General features: G+C 37.5%; 1 pseudogene across 1 annotated transcript; it reads left to right on the top strand.

Moving 5' to 3' along the window:
• Positions 1 to 3,613: 3,613 nt before the first annotated feature.
• LOC309620609 (nucleosome assembly protein 1-like 2 pseudogene) lies at positions 3,614 to 5,756 on the top strand (annotated as a pseudogene). Its single transcript has one exon. The product of its transcript is annotated as a nucleosome assembly protein 1-like 2 pseudogene (transcript).
• Positions 5,757 to 10,160: the final 4,404 nt, after the last annotated feature.

Here is a 10,160-nt window from a genome sequence, read left to right as displayed (position 1 = left end):
CAGTTCAATAGTGTTATTTGTGTTTCCGTCATTGCATTTGGATATCATGAGAATATGTGTCTTAGCCTTCTTAATTTTCTGAAAACAAGTTTCCTTTCTCAAAGTTGAAGCCAGCTGGTAACATTTCTAGGATGATAGACGTCCAAAAATTTTAGTCTACTTGTCATCTAGAAATTAGATGATGGGCAGCGAGTGTTTTGAAATCCTTAGGGTGTGCAAGATACTTAAGCCATATTTCCAAAGAAAAAGTGTAAGCTAACTGGGGCCTGCTATGGACAGAAGACACTGAAAGTAGCAGATTATTTTACTGTGGCCAAACTACCTGAATCTCTCTGGTGAGTTGAGCTCTTTCTGCAGGGAGATGAGTTGTTTACTATTGGAAAGACTTGGGCTTCTTCTTTATTCTCCTCTAATTCATTCATTTATTCATACATTTATTTATTCATGTCTCTAATTATGCAAATTGAATATGAATTGTGAAAATATAGTTAGGAAATACTAATAAATGAATAGAAAAACAAAGCATTGAAATTACTCCAAATTCCACAACTCCAGGTGTAGCAACTACTGGCTCTGTGTTATTTAACCTTTGTTAAAGAAAAATTAATCTGACACTCATTAAAATGGTAAGGAAGACTTTATTCAGGACTATCGTGATAGGTATTAAGACTGTTACAATAGGGGAGAGAGATCTGGCTCAACTCCAAGTACAAGAACGAGTGAGGATTTATAGCCAAGGAGCAGGTTGGAGGGGTAAGTGGATGGAAAATTACTAACAGAAGACATCAAGGATAGGAGTAATTCTTGCTAAACTGATCTAAAAGGATTCTTGCTGAAGACAGGCCAGGGTGATCAGCTATCACCTGGGGGATGGTGGGGGGGTGAGGAATTTGATCAGATATCAAGGGTAGGAGGGTTCTCTCTAAACTGGCTTAGCAGGATTCTTACTAAAATCAAACCAGGTAAGCTTGAGGACAATTTTGAAAAGGCCTAGTCAAAAAGAGGGCTTAGAGGAAATTGTCTAAAGTTTGGTCAAAGAGAGAGTCTTTGTCACCTTTTACACTTTGTCTATGCAAGTTAGAGGTGTGTGTGTGTGGTGTGTGTGTGTACATAGGAGAGATTAGGAAAAAGAAAACAAATTTGGGTTCCTGGTATATATTGGATACTTCATGGCAATGTTTAATTTTGTGTAATGTAATCAGGTATTTCCCTTTTGGTTTGAAAACTTCTTATATGGCTATAAAGCGAAATTTGCAAACAAGTCACATGAATGATTCTATCTTTTATTTTTATTCATTTATTATTATTAAATTATTCAAATCACTTAAGTATCAGTGAATAATCTTTAAAATGGTAATTCTGAAGACTATTTATTGACATGGGAAGATCCTTTTGATAGGAACCTAAATGGGGAAAAAAGGCAGGTATGGAAGAGTCAATACTATGTGATCTCAATTTTTCAAAATCTCTATTTGTTATTCACACCCAAAGAGGAAAAGAAGGGAAGGCATCAATATATTCACATTAGTTCTCTCAGAATGGTAAGATTGCTAGTGGTTTTATTACCTACTACAAGTTTCTTACTTTCTAAATTTTCTAAAATGAGCTTGTATTATATTTATCAGAAGAGGAAAAATAATTTTCTAATTATAGAATTAAAAACAGAAACAAGCAATGTAGGATTCATAATTATAGAACTATGGGACTGACACATGAGCCTGAAACTTCATATGTTATTTGAACCTTCTACCTTCAGTCCATTTTAAATGAAATATGTTTTAATCAAACACAGGCACACACAGACAAATTGTAGTGGTTAAATATTTACATAATATTTACTGAGGGAAGGAACATCTTTTCTTTACTTTCTACTTAAGCTCCTTGCTCCATCCTCTACACAAAGCACCTTCTGGGACCTTCCAATTTTTGTGACTCTCTACCATAGGTCTTTTAGCCCAATGAGAAGAATTTCTTCCCTGTTTTCTTTCTCCTCCTTCTACTCCCATTTCTTCTCCTCTTCCCATCCTCTTCTTTTCCCTCATTATTATCAAGAAAGTTTTTTAAATGGAAATTTGGTTGTGTGGAAAGTAGCACAGGCATCACATCAACTATAAAACAACCAGTCACCCATCCTTAGAAACCTATCATCTAAAAGGGAGGTTGTGTGGTAGAGTGAGAAGAAGCACTGCAATAATACAGTGTTTACAGTTTTCTAAATTAACACACACACACACACACACACACACACACACACACACATCTAAAAACCTGGAAAGAAATACACTAACACTCTATGATTATTTCTGTGATTATGACACAAAAAACGGTTAACTGTTAAATTTGGAATATAATAACAAACACTCTTTAAAAATCAAAATCTTTAAGTTATATGTGATCAGTATTGAAGTATGGACAAGAAAAAACTAGTTGGTTTCCCTACCGTAGGAAATTTATTCCATCTTGTTAATACATTATCATGTCTTTAACTTTTTCCCTAGTGCCAAGTCATTGAATATTTCCAATTTACTCAGAATTTCAAGGCAAATGTTTTGCTTTTAGGAATATTACTTCACATTTGAGTATCCTTTTGTTTTACCTCCAAGACAGCCAGCATGGAGGGAGGGTAATTTGCAATTCAGCAGCAGTATTCTGGGATATTGATAATTCAGGTGTTAAGTGTTAACTAGTCATACATATAACTGTGGGCACTGGTCACCATAGACCCTCCTTTACCCCCATTCCATCTCATCTCGCTCTTCCCTAGTAAATGTTATCAGAGTTGATACAACTTTAAAAGAATGTGCACTGTTCATAGAGATTCTGAAAATCCAAAATTAGAAAATAAAAGAAATCTCTGGGGAGTCAACATCGCTTAAAGATCTTCATTGTTAATATTTTAGTGTTTTACCCCCTTCTCTCTTCTTCGTGTATTTGAATATAAAAGACTCTCCCCCTCCCGCCCTGCACATGTGTCCTTACAGTAGGAGATAAAATAATGCAATAATCTCAATGGGCTAAAGACATTCCTATTGTTTGTTTGTTTTTGTAATCAGTTGACATTATAGCTGCAACCTTGAGCTCTTTTGGAATTTTTTTAACTGTAATACTCGTTAAACATGGGATAAAAAGAAAGCATATACGTTTTAGAAAAGATTATTGAACAACACTCAATTAGTGGTCATCCGTATTAGATCTATTAATTTTCCATATAAGAGAGACTTGGAAGTCACGTTTCAGGCCTCTAACAACTCCCCTAGCCTGTACTTTTTGCTCTTCTAAGATAAAGTTTTCTCAGGTTTACTAAAGATCTAGGTTAGTCTCAATCTGCTCCTCCTCTACTAGATTGTCCTCAACCCCTCCAGTCTAGAAATTTTGGAGCCTTGCCGCTGGGAAGGGGTGGGGCGCTGGAAGTGTGACGGATCTAATCATTCATTGGACAAGAGCTTGTCAATCACAGCTACCCAGCAAATAAGGTGAGCTTTGAAGCAAAAAGTTTAGAGGGTCATCCTCTGAGAAATCGGCTTGAGGCACCTCCTCCTTTTGCTTAGGCAGCTAGTGAGAAAGGTCATTTAGTGGGCTGCTCGGGCTGCAGCCTTAGGCTTGCTCCGGTATTGCATCCGCCTGCCCCTCTGCTGCTTCCTCCCCCTCAGTCCAGCTTCCGCAGCAGCCTCAACCGCTTCCGTTTCTGCCTCCATCTTAGCCCCCGCCGGTGCCCACGTCTCAACCAACTGCCGTCTACTCCACTTCGGTGAGTCTTTTCCTGTGAAAAAGCTAATGATGGAAGGGCTTGGGGAACAGGGTGCAGCCGGTGAAGAAGGCCCATTAATCGGCGCAGTGGCAGCCGAATCCTCTCCACAGGCCTTGATGGGGTACTCCTTAGATGAGGACTTTACTGAGAGCCTGCCTCTGGCAGTTAAGTACCGAGTGTACGCTCTCAAAAAGCTTCAGGCCAAATCCGCAGGCCTAGAAGCCAAGTACCTGAGGGAATTTCATTCCATCGAGAGGAAATTTGCCGGCATCTATTGGCCCTTATTGGAAAAGAGACGCCAGATCATCAATGCGCTCTACGAGCCCACGAAAGAGGAGTGTGAGATGAAGTCCAAGGCCGAGGACTATGATTATAATGAGGTGGAAGATTATTCTAATGCTCAGATGCAGGGTCCGGAGGAGAATCCGGAGTATGAGGACTTGGAGGAGTATTGCGAGGAAGATTTCGAGGATGTGGAGGAGGTGTTTGGGGAGTATGGAGGAATCGAGGGACATAATGTGGACGAAGAGAAAGAGGAGCCTACAGGGATCCCCGATTTCTGGCTCACGGTTTTAAAGAACGTCGAGGAGATCTTTCCATTGATTCAGAAATATGACGAGCCCATTCTGAAACTCTTGCGAGACGTGAAAGTCAAGTTTTCAAAACCCGACGAGCCGCTCGCCTTCACTCTGGAATTTCACTTTGAACCCAACGACTACTTCATAAATGAGGTGCTGACCAAAACTTACACGCTCAAGTCTAAGCTGCATTACTCTGACCCCCACCCCTTTAGGGGATCTGCGGTGGAGCATTGCATAGGCTGCAAGATAGACTGGAAGGAGGGAAGGAACGTCACTGTGCAAACGGTCCTGAAGAAGCAGAGGCACAGGTTTTGGGGACTGATGCGCACAGTGACCCAGGAATTTCCCCAAGAGTCCTTCTTCAACTTCTTCAGTGCTCTCCGGTGGGGTCTGGATGCTGATGAAGATGAGGAAGACGTCTTCATTGCTCACACTTTGCGCACCTTTGTCATCCCTAGAGCTGTGCTGTACTTCACAGGAGAAGCACTTGAGACCGAGCAAGAGGGGGTGATCAGGGAATGTAATGAGCTGGCTTATGACAAAGTCATTCATGAGAACGGGTTGGCTGCTGTTGAGGGTGCTAAAGGCCAAAGCCTGGACCCCCAGGCAGAAGATATTGATCGCTGAAGCAGGGAGGTTGGTGTATGTGGGCCCCCAGGTTAAGAGCCTGCCTGCGTTTACAGTAACCAAAACTTAACCATAAGTTACTTACCGTCTTAAAGTGTTGTCTCTTCCTGGTACTCTCAGTATAAAACTATGTCCAAATATATTTAACAATGCATTCCATCTAGCACTCCAGTCTTGTAAACTTTTTAAAGAAATGTAGAAGGCAGTGAATTCTCTAAGCATATGTAAACCTTGCTATTGTGAATTCATGGCTTTTGTCAGGTTGCTGTTAGTTTCTAGCCATGATAAATTACCAGAACTGATAACTGAGATATATCTGTTTGGAGATTTTTTTTTTCCTGGAAAAAGCAAAGTGAGATTGCCCCTGTTCCCCAGCCTTCTTGGTGAATGGGCTTTATTCTGTTTGCACTAACTGTGCCTTCAACTCTTTGTTATAGAAATGCAGCAAGTTATACTAAAATGCACTTGATTTGTAATTTGAGAAGCTACTAGCATAAGAATAAATATTTGCAGCAAAACGACATTTATTGTTATTGACTGTTAACTTGTTTATAGGCTCCTGTATTTTATGTGATATAGTGATCTACTCAGAAACCCAGCTGTATTATTGTTTATCAGTGAGGTATAGTTAAAACTATTTTCCCTAAATCCATAAATTGTGCCATGTACTTCTGCAAAGTGGGGTTAAAGTATGCATTTTCTTTTCTGGAATGTTCCTCTCTTTTATGGAAATTACATGATTAGTTAAGCTTTTTCCTTATGTTTGTTCATTCTAAAATAAAGTTAATACAAATGTTAAACACTGTGTTTCTTCTGAGGGTATTGGAGTTAAGGATATGGCCTTGTCCCTTCAAGTACCAGGTGGAGGCTTTGGTTGGAAGTTATTAGCAGATCAGGTTTATCCTTTGGGTATAGTATGCACTGTTCCTAGGGCCCACTACACTTTTAAGAGTCTACAATGATGTTCTGATTTGTTTTAAAATCAGAAGAAAATGAATCTTATAATAATAACAATGTATATATAATAATCTGTCCTAGATTATTTTTGTCTTATACCAAAAGAGATATAAAATATTATTCGTTTATGTATATATGAATATCATAGAGAAAAAGGGACCAGGAAGGTAAAACTACCTAGACTCCATGAAAATCACAGTGAGGCCCTGGGTCCCACCATTAGAAATAAGTGAAGGAGGGAGGTCATGGAGTGGTTGAGAGGGGTGGCAATGTGACAAAGGAGAAGAAAAGAGGGAGGGGAAGAAGGAAAGAGAGGGACAAGCAGTGATGGGTTCTTCAAGGAAAGGGGAATAGAGGGCGTCCAGGCTCAAGGAGCAGTGAATGTCCTGACTAGCTGGAGGGGATAGGGTTAACAGAATGCTGGAGAGGGAGAGGTGGGGCCAGAGCCCTGTTTGGACAAGGCCTGGGAGAAATTGGAGTGGGCTTGGCAAGGGAGAAGGAAAAGGACTGGAGAGGACAGAGGAGGGGGAAAGGAAGGTAAGGACAGTGAATGAGAGGTCTGGAGGACAGAGAAGCAGAGGATGAAAGGGTGAAGCTTATTAGAGATGAAAAAGCATTCCTTGCCATTAGGTTGCTGAAGTTCAGGTTTTATGGTTTTGGTGTATTTTGCAAAAACTTTAGTACCCTGTCCAAGAAGAGGGACCCGAAGGGGAACTAGAGGAACATCGGTCTATTGTAAGTAACCTTTAATCATGCTCTTTCGTTGCCAAAATACATACACATATGAATTCACTAATTTTTATTAAACACCTTATATTGTACTATTTCTGTGTGCCAGACACTGTTCTAAGCACTTTACAAGTATTATCCTCTGTAATATTTATTTTATAAATGAAAAAGTAGTAAATGTAGCAGAGAAGAATTAATTATAATACCAATTAATACTTTCTTCCAAACCCCACTTTAACTGTTAACAAGCATATAATTTTGTATGCTGCTCTAAAAAAAAAACTTACCATTATAGCATTAGTGTTTTCCTGAACTTTAATTTACATTTTAAAAGCTTAATTATTAATGATCATGCAGTATTCCAATGTATGAGAACACAATTTAACTATTATTTTAATGTTGGTTATTGGTTTCTAATTTACATAGTAAAGTAGGCAAACGTTCTATTTTCTAATATTAAGACATTTTATTCAAGTTTCTTTTTTTAAATTTTGCCTTCTAAGGCTTTTGCAAACTGTCTGAGAGCTAAATGGCAAATCAGAAGCCGGAGTCAAATCAAATCATTGATTAGCCAGCAGTTCAATGAGAAATATAGTCACTAGACTGTAACTTGATCTTTCACATGTATAGTCACAAACCTTTCCTACTCAACATGTATAACAAATCCTTTTCCTGCTCCCTGCACCAAAAATTTTTCACACATTTTTTGAACATGCAAGAACTTGAGAAATAGAGTTCTCTTGAGCCTTTTTAGGAGAATGATAAACTTTAGGCCACCAAAAAAAATGAATGGAGGATCTAATGCAAAAGTACCAATGGTGAGCATTAAATCAACTTAACTATAGGACTAAGATTACGAACATATATGGTTAAACAGAAAACAATTTAAATTTTATGAGCACTATCAATGTGAACATAATATAACTAGCAAAAGTTGGGACTAGAAGGGGGATTTCTTCTTTTATAGCTGGGGATCAAAAAATCTGGCAAGGTAAGTAACAGACATAAGTATATATTTAAATAATGCCCTACGAAAAACAGTATAATCAACAAAAATTAGATACTGATTTTTTTCCTAGCATTGCTCATGATAACAAGTCAATAGATACTTTTTAAAGAAATCAGTAATTAAACATTAAATAAAATTGTGTTTATAAATGTAACAACTAGAAAAAAAGGCAAATTTTCCAAATTATCAAAAGGAGGATTCAAAACTAAACTAAGAAAATAAGTACTGTATAACAAATAAGGAGAAAAAAGAAAAACAGAAAACCTAAAACAGATGTGGTTAGTGAAATAAGATATAACATTTGACTCTCCTTGTCTGGAAAATGCTTCCTTAGATATCCTCGTGAATATCTCTTACCTCTTTCAAATATCACTGTCTCAATAAGGCCTACCTTGACCACCCTACTTTAAATTGTATGTGCTTCCTACATATACTCACAATTTTCCCTTACCCAGCTTTGACTTTCCCCCATAGAAAATAGCACCTTCTAACTCACTATATGATTTACTTATTTGTTATTTATAGTGTTGATTGTCCTTTCACAGAATATAAGCCTTGTGAGAGCAAGGATTTTTGTTCATTGATGTTCATTGATTTTTGATCCTGGTTCATCGATGTATCCCAAGCACCTATAATGGTGCCTGGCACAAGGTAGCTGCTCAATAAACATTTGTTAAATATATTAATCAATATCTGTCTTACTAAATGTGAATGGGATAACTCATCTAGGAATTTATCCTACAAATATACGTTTGCAAAAGTACATGCTCAAGGATATTTACTGTAGCACTGTTATAGTGAAATAATGGAAAAATGTTCAAGTCCATTGGTAAGGTCTATTTACATAATTACAGTCCATCTCTACAGTAGACATTCTTAAACACTATGAGACAGCTATATACACCAATGAAGAATAACCTCTAAGGTAAAAAGTTAAGTGAAGATAGCAAGATGTTGAACACTATATTATACTATCATTTTTGTAAAATTTAAAAAATATATAAAAGGATTTGATCACATATTGATCATGTATTGATTCTGTACTCTTCTGCAAAGATACGTGAGACCATAGTAATGGTGGTTGCCTTTGTGGAAGGGAATAAGGACATAATGGTGGGAGGGAGACTTCCTCTTAATCTATGCTTTTATCACATGTGTGTAGATCTCATGGGCATAAAAACTGGGCCTCTGGGAAGGCTTTGGAAGGAGAGCTTAATAATTAGGAGAGCTATTTAGAGAGCTTAATAAAATCCTCTTAATAAAGAGGATTGGATTATTCTACCTAAAATATTGGGAGGAATTTGTTTCTGCTCTAGTTGCTTTTATATAACTATTTGCATCTTTAATGGCTTGTTTGATTTCAAGAGAGAAATGAGAAATAAGGCCCATTAAAATGTAAAGAGACTGGAGCCTGTGGTAGCAGAAATGTATAAGGGACCTTTTTAAAATAGGAATGTGTGTTAATTTTAAGTTTTTATTACTGCAGTGTACACTTACCTCCCCCATCTCATATATTTGCCAAAATCTGTTATATATACAAAGAACTTATGTGTATGGTCCCAGATGTAAATCAAGTAAATGGGTTTTGTTCATATCTGAGTCCATATAGCTTGTAGAGATAATGGGATAGCAAGAGTGTCTACCAATCTAACTTATTCAGCAAAAAGTATACCTAGGAGCCATGAGTGAATGGATATTGCAAAAGCCATTTTCCTTCACAATTAGTTCTCTTTAAAATTGATTGGTCTAGTCTGATTCTTTGATTCTCAAAGGATCTAATACACCAACTGGTATACTGGAGTAATGGAGTGTGTGTGTGTGTATTCCTTTAAAATCCAGTAGTAGATATATAATTTATTTAACTCCTTTTTCCCTGCCAGAATTCCATGAGTTTTACAGTGAGAAAACAACTGTGCTTGATTCTTACCTTACTCCATGACTTAGTAGTTGTGTGATTTATTTGGCAATGATTTAACTTACTAAGTTCTGATTTTCTCATGTGTAAAGTATCTATCCTTATGTATATATATTGTGTATTCCTAGGATATCTACCCCTTTTGGCAAATATCCCTTTCTTTTTGGAAAATTGCTCCTCTTCCCACTCCTAGAATTTTGGTTCTAGTGGAGGTTGTATCTCTGGCCACAGAAGTGCTCATGTGATTCAAGTCAGTTCCATCTGAGTCCATCCCTAGAATTTTTCCAATTGAATCTAAGGAAGACAATCTTTTTGTCTCAAGTGGCAGGGCTAGGATAAAATTAGTCCAAGCCATGCAGCTAACCACAGTTCCATCTTCGTGAAACCTGAAGTTCACATTCCTTCCCTGGTTTCTTCTTTCCTAGAGCTTTCAAATTCACCTGTTCAGCTCTTTCTTTGATTCAGTAAGTATTTTTTCAATATATATATTTTTTCCTACATAAAGCTTGCTTTCTATCATGGGTATGTAAATTACGTCTACCTCACTAAATTACATCTATGCTCACAAAGTTGTCAAATGCTAGTAAATGGTAT

The sequence above is a fragment of the Balaenoptera borealis genome (genome assembly GCF_965194805.1).
Source record: "Balaenoptera borealis genome assembly, chromosome: X".
In the NCBI taxonomy this organism is placed as follows: domain Eukaryota; kingdom Metazoa; phylum Chordata; class Mammalia; order Artiodactyla; family Balaenopteridae; genus Balaenoptera; species Balaenoptera borealis.
Note: the sequence above shows the minus strand (reverse complement) of the source record. Positions and strands in the feature narration are given on the sequence as shown.